Source organism: Mirounga leonina, unplaced genomic scaffold (assembly GCF_011800145.1).
Source record: "Mirounga leonina isolate KUSES-001 unplaced genomic scaffold, KU_Mleo_1.0 Mir_53, whole genome shotgun sequence".
Classification (NCBI taxonomy): Eukaryota; Metazoa; Chordata; class Mammalia; order Carnivora; family Phocidae; genus Mirounga; species Mirounga leonina.
This window is the reverse complement of record NW_023270807.1, coordinates 42,429,208-42,441,351: the sequence shown is the minus strand read 5'-3', so window position 1 is coordinate 42,441,351 and position 12,144 is coordinate 42,429,208. Positions and strand designations below refer to the sequence as shown.

The following is a 12,144-nucleotide window of genomic DNA, read 5'->3' as shown; positions in this document are numbered from 1 at the left end:
GCTTAGCTATTTCAGATATGATATTTGTACTTCTGTTCTTTGAACACATGTAAGAAATAAAAACAACAACTTGAGTGTTTTTACTTTTTAAATCAGTATTAAAGCTGTCAATGAATGATCAATAAGTTTTTTAAAACCTTGATTAATTTACAAAACTAAGAGAGAGAAAAGCCTCCAAGTTGTCCTGAGAAGCACAAAGATTTTACTGATAAGGCAAAAAGTTGCCCAGGCTACTTGGTAAATTAGAAAATTACCACTTTATTACCTGATGACAGGAATTTATAGAAAGCTAACATCTATTACATTGCATTTAGAAACCATCTAAGAATATACTTGGCTACAAAATTGTATTTTTTTGTTTATCCTTACTTGGCCTCATCAAATAAAGCTTAGATTGTTACCCTTTGCAGCTTCTGCACTTAAGCAGAATTTTAAATTTCTAACATTCTAGTTTTAAATTTCTAACATGATTTATGACATGACTAATAATGGACTTACGGAAGGAAACTGATAAAGGAAAAAAGTTTACTGCTAACCCCAGCACCTAACACAGTGGGTAGATTCTCAAGTACTTGCAGAAAGGGGATAAACAATAATAATGCTGCTTTTCCATTACACAGTACTTTTCATCCCCACTTCCTAGTCATGAACTCCTTTGGTCGTCTCAGTGGGAAATCAAACCCTGTGACGTAAACTAGCCAGATACTCTTTGTCTCCATTTCTCAGCTAAAGGAACTGATCCTTGGCATTGAGTGGTTTGCTCAAGGTCACACACTGGAGGGAAGAGTACGAGTGTCAAAGTTTTGGGACCACTGTCCAATGTAATTTTTATTAGCTTCATACATCCTATACATAAATATATTTTTAAACTTTCTCTACTGCATACTAAGATTTTTGTGGATTCAATTACTTTATGATTTGTTTTTTCTTATACAAGGTTAATGAGTTTATCATTTTGAGGCTTTGATATCTCAGTCAAGTAATTGCTCCATGTGCCTGACTTTTCTATTCCGTGTTGGGTCGGACTGGGTTGGTGTAGGCATAAGAGAGACAATGAGCACTTCTTAGCTACTAAAGGTTCAGGGCTGACTAAGAATACTGCAGGGAGCAACCCTTCATCCACCTCTCACTCAGTAAATATGCTCTCCTGGTGTGCCAGGAGCTCTGAGAAGCACCTGAAGCAGAGATGCTCGACATAGCCCTCAGAGGTTCACAGTCAAAAGGGAGTCAGACACAGACTAATTTATGAAAAAGAGTTCCCCACGTGGCTAAGCCTTCATCCCAGGCAGATTCCCTGGCAGGGATGACTGGGGAAGCAGGGACTGGTGTTCCTGGGGACAGAGGAAGGGGGAGTGACGTTCCCAAAAAAACACTGTCACCATGGATTATCTCCCTCCTCATCTCTTCTGTTACTTGTTCAACTGTTGAGTGACTCACTGGACACCATAACTGAAAAAAAAAAAAAAGCCAAAAATAATGAAAATTGCTGTCATTCCTTCCCCCCCCGCCCTTTTTAAAAGGCGAACTGTTCTTATATAATAGTAAATGTCTCACTACTGAGATTTCTAGTAAGTGTCCACATTTCAAAATTTTGCTGGTACAATTTTTATCTAAAATGAAACTTTACAATAAAAGTTTTCCTAAAAATTTCTTCCCAGCTGAAACTTGAAGCAGAGAATCGTGAAAAGTGTATAAATGTGAATTTGTTATAAAGAAACCTTTTGCGTGAAGACTTTTCATAGTAACTGTGAGGTGAAAATGCAAGGGAGGTAATATGTTTGAGGAGTGTGTCATGTTGTTTTCTAATTCAAGTGCTTTTTATCTTTACAGCTGCGATTTTTGTGACTGAATAGGAAAAAAAATAATGAGTTTGGAGACTTCAAATAAAATTGATGCTCAGAGTTTCAAAGTGAGCCACCAGTACCGAACCCAATGCTTACTCGTAACTTCTCTTCCAAAATGTGTAGCACAGCTGTGAAAGTGAACATTAGGAATGTGTACTACCTTAGCTGTTATCCCTATCTCAAAACTGTAGTGTATTTGGGTTCTTTGTGTGTTGTACGATGTAAAAACAATGAATGGATGTTTCTGATGCCTTTAGTGCTTTTCTGGACCTCGCCCATGGACGGATGATGCAGCTGTTGTGTGGTGAGCCAGTTGGAAAGATGTGTCTGTGTTTTTGAGGGCTTTGATGTATATATGACTTTTGGACAAACCTAAACTCTCCCCATAAATTCTCTTTTTCTCTGTATCTCTGTTACAGACATGGTGTGATAATATCAAATAGTAAGGAAAACACTCTTAAATATACAAAACTTTTTCGGTGTGGAGTACATTTTTCCAATCACAGGAACTTCAACTGTTGTGAGAAATGTTTATTTTTGTGGCACTGTATATGTTAAGAAATTTTGTTTTAAAAAAAGTATAAGGGTTAACATCCATAATAAATATTTCTCCTTGAAGCTACCTTATCAAGAATGAAAAAATCATATGGAAAGAATTCCATATTTAATCACTGCTATATTAAAATGTATATTTTGATTATATTTGACAGGTTTTGCATCTAAATTGACCTATTTATTCATTCTTGATTAAATGCACTGAAAAGTAAAGGGTCCGTTTCTATCCCATCCGTGAAAATGCAATTAGAGATGTGCTACTCAAATGATTATGAAGACACCCCAAGGTATATGTGTAATTTAAAGATTACTGCAAATATTTTTATTTTATTGTGGGTTTTATGTACATCTGTTAATTTAGTATTTCTTTGTGTGTTCTGTAGACTAGTGTTCTTCCATGCCTCAACTGAGCTCAAAGTAGGTTTTGTTGTACCATTGTGATTAGAATTTAAACTAATTCAGAGACTTGTATCCTTTACTGTACATACTGTATTCTTTAATTTTTAATTTGTTGTCATACTGTATGTGCTGATGGCTTGGCTTAAGATTTTGATGCATAAATGAGGTCACTGTTGATCAGTGTTGCTAGTGGCTTGGCAGCTCTTTGTAAAAGCATATTGGGTTGGAAAGGTGTTTGCCTATTTTTCAAATTATTTAATAGATGTATGGTACCATTTAAAAGTGGTTGTATCTGAATTTACTGTGGGGATAACATACACTGTAATGGGGAAAAATTACCTAAAACCAATTTCAAAATGGCATTTCTTTCTATTTCAGTTTAAAAACCCAGTGCATGTACGCCCTCTGAGATGCAATAAACACCTTGAACAAAGAAATGCAAACATAATCTTTCTCTTCTTGATTATTTTTTAGGGAAAATGTCTGTTTCAAATGACACACAGCATATACAAAATATTGAAAATTTGAAAAACATTCACAGTGAGAAATGCTGTTCATGCCAACAGAGTTCTGATTATTTTACAATAAATTAAAAATAAGGGGAAAAAACACTTTAGCTGTCATTAAACTTGGGACTCTGGTTGCTGTCAGATAAACTGAAATTTCTTTTTTTTTTTTTTTCAAAAAAGAAAAGGATGAACTTTCTTTTAAATTATGCAACTCCTATAATAGTTTTGTGAGAATTCTCCATGAAAGTTGAAGAATAATAAGATAGATTATAGTGTACACACACACTTGCCTGCCCATAAACTCAGACACACAAATCTAGAAAACAGGCTGACTTTATGCCTGTAACTCGATTGTGACCATGACTCAAAAAGTAGTCCAATCTCAAATAGAAGTATTTCTCAGCTACAAGCATATCCTTATTTCTAAAACTCTCTTGCCCTTCACTAACTAGGATTTGTATCTCGAGGACTAACTTTCAGAAGCTAGTATCTGATTATGTATTATGATTTTTGTAGATTACGTTTTGGTCCTATATTACTCTGTAGGCATATTGTAACAGAAATGTGTTTTAGACTTTAAGTAATTTTAAGTTTAATACTGTATTTTTTAATAAGCTTTTTCTCTTCATTGAATGGCCCATTCAGTGGTATAAATTCTCAATAGGTGAAACTGCAAGAGCATTATTTTTAAATCTGACACTTGAACCTTGCCGCATTGAGGTTCTTGGTGGTCCTTGTACAATTGTCATATAGATGAGATGCTGAATGAGGTCCTCTGGGTACTTAAGAAATGAGTCTCTCTGGATAATTTTCAACACAGGTCCAGTTTAGCCTGTGGCTCTTCCACACGTGAGCCTGCCTCCCTAGCCTCACCTCCGGCTCAGCCCCGTCCTCTGCGTGCATGAGGATGTGGGCACAGACACACTGCTCTCTGCATCACCACACCACTCCTGAGGCAAGGGGACACCGAGCACTTTGCTGGCTCACACAGGGCCTTCTGCCTGACATGACCTCACCAACTCCAGCAGTGCAGCTAAATCCTACTTGTCTGTCATGGCTCCCCACCCTACTCTTATCAACCCTTATGGCACTTAACATATTATAATCATCTGTGACAGTGGCATCCTCTGGCCAGTTGTGAGCCTCAAAGGCAGGACACATCTCCTGTTCATACCCTCAGGAACTAGCACGTCAGTGGGTGCCGGTAAGTGTTTGGGATGAATACAAGTATACTAGTTCTTAGAGGTGTCCTCACTTACCTGGACACTGCTGAACTAATACCAATTTCTAATTCCTGAAGAATAACTCTCCTACGGACATTTATTGTCAAATGTTAGAGTTTTAATAGCTGTCAGCTCATCCTAACAGAAGAACTAATATCAATTAAAAACTCATCTTGGGTTGAAGATTTTGAGTCACTTTTTATTTGGTATAGTGATTGCAAGTGGTTCTCTCTATATTAAGTGTCTCCTTTGTTTGCTTTTGTGTTATTTGTTGTACTTTAAAAAAAAAAAGAATAAAGACCAAAGACTTCTTTGGAGGAGTCATGGGGTTTGCAAGAGGAGGAAAGGAGTACAACATAAAAAGAGAAATGGAAAGTCACAGAAAGATAAATTGTGTGAAGGCCTCCTTCTGCCTCTTAGGTAGACATCTTTAATAATATAGCCCCAAATTTTTGTTGGCGGAAGAGGGGCATGCTCTGGTGGCAGTGATTAACATAGTGTTTCTTGTGTGGAAGTACTGGTTCAAAATAAAAATCAGGGTCATCTTAGTTGAGAAGTCACATTGGTCTCTATTTTCAAGGCAGTGGGTTTTGTGGGAGTTTATTGTTAATCCTCTCAGGCTTTAAGAAAATTTCAATTTCTCGAGCGCCTGGGTGGCTCAGATGGTTAAGCGTCTGCCTTCGGCTCAGGTCATGATCCCAGGGTCCTGGGATCGAGTCCCGCATCGGGCTCCCTGCTCCTTGGGAGCCTGCTTCTCCCTCTGCCTTTCTCTCTCGCTCTGTCTCTCATGAATTTTAAAAAAAAAAAAATTTCAATTTCTCATAGCCTTGCTGACAGATTTCACTACTGCACACGTTATCTGGATCCCCTCTGTGAGAGGAAACATGAGGGAGCTGTGTGTGAGTTAGTGATATGGTCATTAACCTTAGCTAAAGCCTCAGAACAGCAGCGCTGCAGCACCTGAGTTCATTCCCACACACGCATGCTCAGACAGTCCTGAAACAGAAAGGGCTTCTATAACTGACTCTGTAATAGGTGCCCTACAACTCCTTTACGGACGACGGGTCTTCAAACTGGTTTCGCTCTGCACCTAGGCACTTGTTTTTGAGGCCCTCAAAAAGCTCTCATTTATATGGGTTATATCTGTCAATGCTTACTATGTTAGAAATTAAAATTGAGAAACTTTCAAATGTCTTTAATTCATTTAAAAATAAAAATATTAAGGGCCACTTGGGTGGCTTCGTCGGTTGAGCGTCCGACTCTTGATTTTGCCTCAGGTCATGATCTCAGGGTCATGAGAATAAGCCCTGCATCAGGCTCCGCACTAAGGCGGGGTCAGCTTGAGATTTTCTCTCCTCTGTGACCCCACCCCCTGTTCATTCTAAAAAAAAAAAAAAAAATACAACTCACAATTCAATACAGAGCTGGGGGATGAGTGTGTCAGCTGGAAAGGGTGTCCAGGCAGGGCACAACACCCACCAGAGTTCAACTCAGTCGCCTAGAGAATCCTTCTTAGAGTTTCCAATACCTAATGATACTTTTTAAGAGCATAAATGGAAGACGATGACATGATAAATGCTTTATAATAGAATTAAGTCTTTTATCTGGAGATCAAGAAGTTTAATAACTATACTTTGACAGTGATTTTTAAAAAAAGCTAGAACTATTTAGTGATGATCGGAGATGGAAGATACTGTCAAAGTTAAATATAACCAGAAGGAACACGATATGTGCAGGTGGTAGCCGTCAGGGCTGCGAGAGCGAGACAATTTGGATTAAAAGCCTATGGCTATAGGGCGCCTGGGTGGCTCAGTTGGTTAAGCGACTGCCTTCGGCTCAGGTCATGATCCTGGAGTCCCGGGATCGAGTCCCGCATCGGGCTCCCTGCTCGGCAGGGAGGCTGCTTCTCCCTCTGACCCTCCTCCCTCTCATGCTCTCTGTCTCTCATTCTCTCTCTCAAATAAATAAATAAAATCTTTAAAAAAAAAAAAAAAGCCTATGGCTGTAAGAGATGGCAGCCTGCAACAGAAGCCAGGCCTGCAGAAAGCAGCACCCCGAAGGGTCGGGACCTAGAAGGGTCCCTTCCCAGCCAGGCGAGGGGTACACAATCATCTTTTCATGATGGTCTCCTCTGCTGTTAACCCAATCTTGAGCACTAGATTCATCTCCAACACACCCAAACATCCCATGGTTCTTTTCTCTCTTTCAGAGTAGAGAACACCTCTGGGGTAAGTCAACTAATTTCATAATTTATAATTGTCTTTGTAAAACCTAAACAGGAAGTAAACTTTACAGCCTGAAAAGACTTAAAAGTATTTCCCAAGGAGATTTGGAATTGTTTTTTAAACTCTCTGCTATTTTGGATCACATGGATTTGTCACTCTATTGAAAACAGGAAATGGAGTTGTGACCGTGTATGAAATATTTCAGATGTAAATTCAGGGCCAGATTTTTAGAACACCTATCCCTTCTCAGGGAAAAACAAAGCTATGGCTTCAAAGCTAAATTAAAAGGAGCATTTAGTTTTTAGAACAGAGACAAAGGTGTGGTTGCTGTGTGATTGAGTCCAGAATAAAATATAGCTAAATGACTTACTGGGTGGTTATGTGTTAACTAAGTGTTAGTTCACTAAAAAAACCACGTATGTTTGTTACCTAACTCTCTTGGCATTGCATTCTTTGTGTATGGATGTTATCAACCTTACTGATAGTCTACAAAAATGTTAAACATACATGTCTAAAAATGAGCTCAGTCTTCTTCCTCAAGTCTAGTTTTCTGTCTTGTTTGGTGGTCTCACCATCTACCTAGGCTCCCAAGTCTCCCACCTGGGTGACATGACACCCTCAATTCTTTCCTGCATTCAGTGGGCTACTGAATATACTGAGCATTCTGCCTGACTTGCCCTCTCCTGCCATTCCCACTACCACTTCCTTAGCACAGCAGCTCCAGCGGCCTCTACACAGGGCTCTTTGCCTCTAGTCTAATCCCCACCCAAACCCACCCGAATCCAGCCTAAAGGGTATTGCCAGGTTTCCTTCCCCAAGTGCCCATCTGATCACATTTCTCTAACTTAAAAACCTGCATCAATTCCCGGTCAACTAAAGGTTAAAGTCAAAACTCTCTAACATTGCATTCAAATCCAAAAATCTTTTCAAGGCTCGAAATCTAGCTTGGTAACCTCATTTCTTTCCATTCGTCACCAGTAGGAGGTGCTAATCTCCTATAGCAACAATCCTTAAATACTCACTGTAGCCTAAACACACCACTTACATACTTTTGCACCCCTCCCATTGATGCCCTCCTCTCCCCCAGGTTCCCCACTGATAGGTTGGAAAACTTCAACTTACCCTTCAAAACCCAACCTAGGCCTCACTTCCTCTAAGAAATATTTCTTTATCATATCTGCCCACCCTGAGAGAGTCAGTCCTTCTCAAATGTGTTCCTTCAGCACCTTATACTGAACCTTTTCCACACTTTTTTTATATGTCTGACTTCCTTAGTATATTATGAATTCTTTGAGGAAGGGTAGAATCTAGGACTTCACTCTATATGCTATGTGCCTAAGATTGGACTCAATAAAAATTTGTTGAATTAAATTGATCTAACCTACATTGTGAAATGGATTATAAATAAAAATATATATATAGTATCTAATTTTCAGGAAGTATGTAGAATTGGATTTTGTCACAAATTGTAAAATGATTGCATATGCTCAAGAGTTTTGTAAACTTGACTCATTTCTTACCATCATAAAACAGTATTATAACAATGTTATTGCGAAAATGTATTTCCACTTTAGAAAAATACTGAAAAGAATACTCTGTATGTATTTGATAGTTTACCACCACTTTCATTACCAGAGTCCTTGAGGTAGCTTACAAGAACATGTATAAAGGCAGTCGAAGCCGAGAAAACATTTACCCTGGAAGAAAAAGACAAACGTCATCATTGTGCACAGAGGGAGAGCTATGGAAGGTGGAAGAACAATTCATTTAGGAACCACTGTGACAGTGGTTCCCACACCTGGATGATCATCCAGTACTTGGAGAGCTTTATCAAATACAGATCTCTGGGCCTCACTCCGGCGGATTCCAGGGTAGATCTCGGGGAGGCCCTGGAAACAGGCTTTCTAAAATAATTCTCTAGGGCCTTCCGATGAGCAGCCAAACTTGGAAACCACTAGGCTAAGGGAAACCACTGAAAACCCAGAGATCCAGATCTGTTTAAAACTTATGGGTGATTCCAGGGAATTTTAGAAAAGGGGACTTTTCTAAATACTTCAAAATAGGAAAGCCACAAAGAGTATTGTGTTTCAGCTAGTCTAAAAATTGAGACGTTTAGTTACTAGTCATAAAAAAGATGGTCCATATTGCATTATGATACAGTAGTTTCCACCAAAAACCAAGCTTTAATTTGAGGGTATGCGCAGGAGAGAGATGCTGCCATCTGTGGGCCTACGACGGCCCAGGACAGTGATGTGGAGCCACATCAGTCATGTGGCCATCTGCATGAAGAGGCACAGCTGCCCATTTGGTGGGTACAATAGTGTCACTTAGTTTCCCAGGCCACAAAGAGAGCCTTTTAAAGTAAATGTTCTAAGTACAGTGGCAAAATACTAAATTCAGGTCCTGTCTCCCAAACAACATGCTTTTATTTTTAGGCAATTGCTTGATAAAGTGGAACTTTTGTTTGGCAGTAGAATCTTGTCACCAAGCCCATAGTGATTTTTTAAAAGAAAAAATAAGCAGCGTGTTTGTAGGTATCACAAAGAAAAATTTTCGAAAAATTTAAAGCTGTATCTTCCAAGATTTGTTAGCTGCAACTTTTTCTAACAGCTGATCCATTCAAAGTGGTTTTGAGGGGAAAAAAATCCATGTGTCCTCCCAGATCTCTCTACTATGTACTAGTACATTCTTTTCTCCTATACCCTGAGATTTATGTTGTTGTGTGATCAGGTATGTGACTTCATTAGCAGTAGTTTAAACTCTAAGTAAAGCAAAAATTGCAAATTAATTCATGGGAGGAGAAGGGCTGGTAGGGGGAAGGTGCTTGGAACCCAAAGGGACTTCTCCTTACCATCCAGAAGCCTCAGTACTGTAAGGATTATTTTAGGAAATCCCTGAATTGCTTATCTAGTTTATAAGCTCCTTGATGGGCAGTTTTTAGAAAAACATTATGTTGTTAGCTAAACCCCAGTAAGCTGGAAGCTTGGGAGTAACATAATGAGGGGGTAGGGGCAGGGAAGACGAGTTTCAGAGAACAGAGGCACATTACCCTAATCCTCCCAGCACACGCACCACACCCAAACTTCCTGTTCGTCAGGAGAAATGATTGCTGGCCTCTGCTTATGAGAAATGCCAGTCTGTCTTTCTTTCAATTATATCAGGGAATTTCTATAATCTTATAAGACTAACTGTAACTATCAGCATATTATATTTGCTGAGCATTGACTTTATACAAGGCAGTCCAGTGTGGTTGGACAATTAAAGGTATTTTATTCCACACTCTGAATGTTTTCCATCACACCAGAGTCGCTGTACCTCTCTGCTGCAGTGCTAAGTGTAGGCGTACGTCGGCGGCAGCCGGGTGACAGATTCTGAACCTGCAATAACATGTTAACATTCACAACGCACAGGTATTTTAACTGTGAAGGAGGTTGGGGGTTCGATAAAATATTTGGGAAGGATATTTTTCTTGACTTTTGAGATTAGAATTTCGTTTGAGTATAAAACAAGTCAATTCTGTAGTCCGCTGATGTTTCTCTTAAAATTTTTTGGAAGTGTTAATGGGGCATCTGAGTGGCTCAGTCGGTTAAGCATTCGAGTCTTGATTCGGCCCAGGTCATGATGTCAGGGTCGTGAGATGGAGCCCCCACCACACGCCCGATGCTGGGCATAGAGCCTGCTTAAGATTCCCTCTCTCCCTCTCCCTCCACCCCTCCCACACCCCCCGCCCCCCCACTTACGTGCACACGTGCGTGCGCGCACACACACACACACACACATTCGTTCTCTCTAGGAAAAAAAAAAGTTAAGCTTTTTGGATAAAAATTTTTCTATGATGTAATGCCTTCCAAAACTCATACTGAACATAACTAAATTTAATATTGATCATGTAATCATTATAAATATGACATATATTGGTATGCCTCCAGGGGCCAGTGTGGTTCACATAACTAACAGCACCAAAACGATTTTGTAGTCTTTATACCTTTTTTTAAAAAGTCCTTTAGTGGTTTGCCTGCATCCTCCTTTTCTGTCAGGCTATCACTTCTTGGGATTATTGTAGACTTGCCTTGGCAGCAAGCGACCTTCTAACTGTAATTTGAGAAATTAGATCACCTAATTTGTTAAGATTATTTCTACAGCAAAAGTAATTTCGTGTCACTCATTTGGGGCCTCATATTTTTTGTTGTATTTTGGACACTTGAAATTGCCCACAAAGGAAATTCTAGGTAGCAGATCTTAATGGCATATTACAAATTGCTGATGAAATTAAAAGTAAAATATACAGAAGAATAAGGAAATGCGTGGTCATCAGGCTGAGCAAGAGCCTGGAGGAAGCTTCCAAACTCTGTATTCAGTCGTGGGAGCAGTTTCTGACGTATTCCCTTTATCTGTGCCCAATGGGTGAAAGTGTACACACTTTTTCAGCTTACAAATCGATACATACAGGATTTCAATGACATAAATGCGAGTTTCTGTATTAGTAAAATGTTTACAAACACAGATGGGAATGTGACAGGCTTAGTTTGATAACACCACACTGGAATGCAATCATGGATCATATGATCACGTGGACTGCCGTGTAGACTGAAGTAGATGTGCTAAGTAGCCTACTTGTCCCCAGTGCTTGATGAAAGTAAGTGGATTTTGGGCGCCTGGGTGGCTCAGATGGTTAAGCGTCTGCCTTCGGCTCAGGTTATGATCCTGGAGTCCCGGGATCGAGTCCCGCATCGGGCTCCCTGCTCCTTGGGAGCCTGCTTCTCCCTCTGCCTCTCTCTCTCTCTGTCTCTCATGAATAAATAAATAAAATCTTAAAAAAAAAAAAAAAAAAAAAAGAAAGTAAGTGGATTTTAAGATGTTATTGGAAAATTTTAAATGTGACTAAAGCAAAAAGATTTTAGGGGCAAATTTTGAGGCAGAGATGATCTGATTAAATGTTTACATGGCAGATGGAGAGGATGAGGGGTACTAAGGATGCCTGGCTCCATCAGTTTGTAGGCCCTTTTATCAGAAACACACACATGAGTCAGGAGGGAATATTGCAAACATCTGATTCCTTAAGTACCTTGCTTCAGTATTCCCATGATAAAATTCATTGCAAATATTACCATTATTTAAATATGTAGCTGTAGCTTTAGTGCAATATACAATTAAGACAATACCTCTAGCATTTCGGAGCCTTGTCATGTAGCACAGAATTAGTAATGCCCTGAAAGAGGAACCCTCAAGGTTTACTTGGTGATATTTTTTAGCATGTATTGGCCACCTCCTCTGTGCCAGGTACAAGCACTCGAGGTAACGATGATGAAAGTGGTGAGAAAGAGTTTGGTTGCCCTAAGCTGCCATTCACAGCCTTCGCCTTGCTCCTCTGTTGGCTGCTGTGTTTGTG

General features: G+C 39.5%; 1 protein-coding gene across 1 annotated transcript in view; it reads left to right on the top strand.

Moving 5' to 3' along the window:
• SNAP91 (synaptosome associated protein 91) overlaps positions 1-3,367 on the top strand; it is a 143,854-nt gene extending 140,487 nt beyond the window's left edge. Inside the window, exon 28 of the mRNA XM_034991106.1 lies at positions 1,831-3,367. The gene's annotated coding sequence lies outside the window, so the exon portion shown is untranslated. The remainder of the gene's footprint in view (positions 1-1,830) is intronic.
• The last annotated feature ends 8,777 nt before the right edge of the window (positions 3,368-12,144 follow it).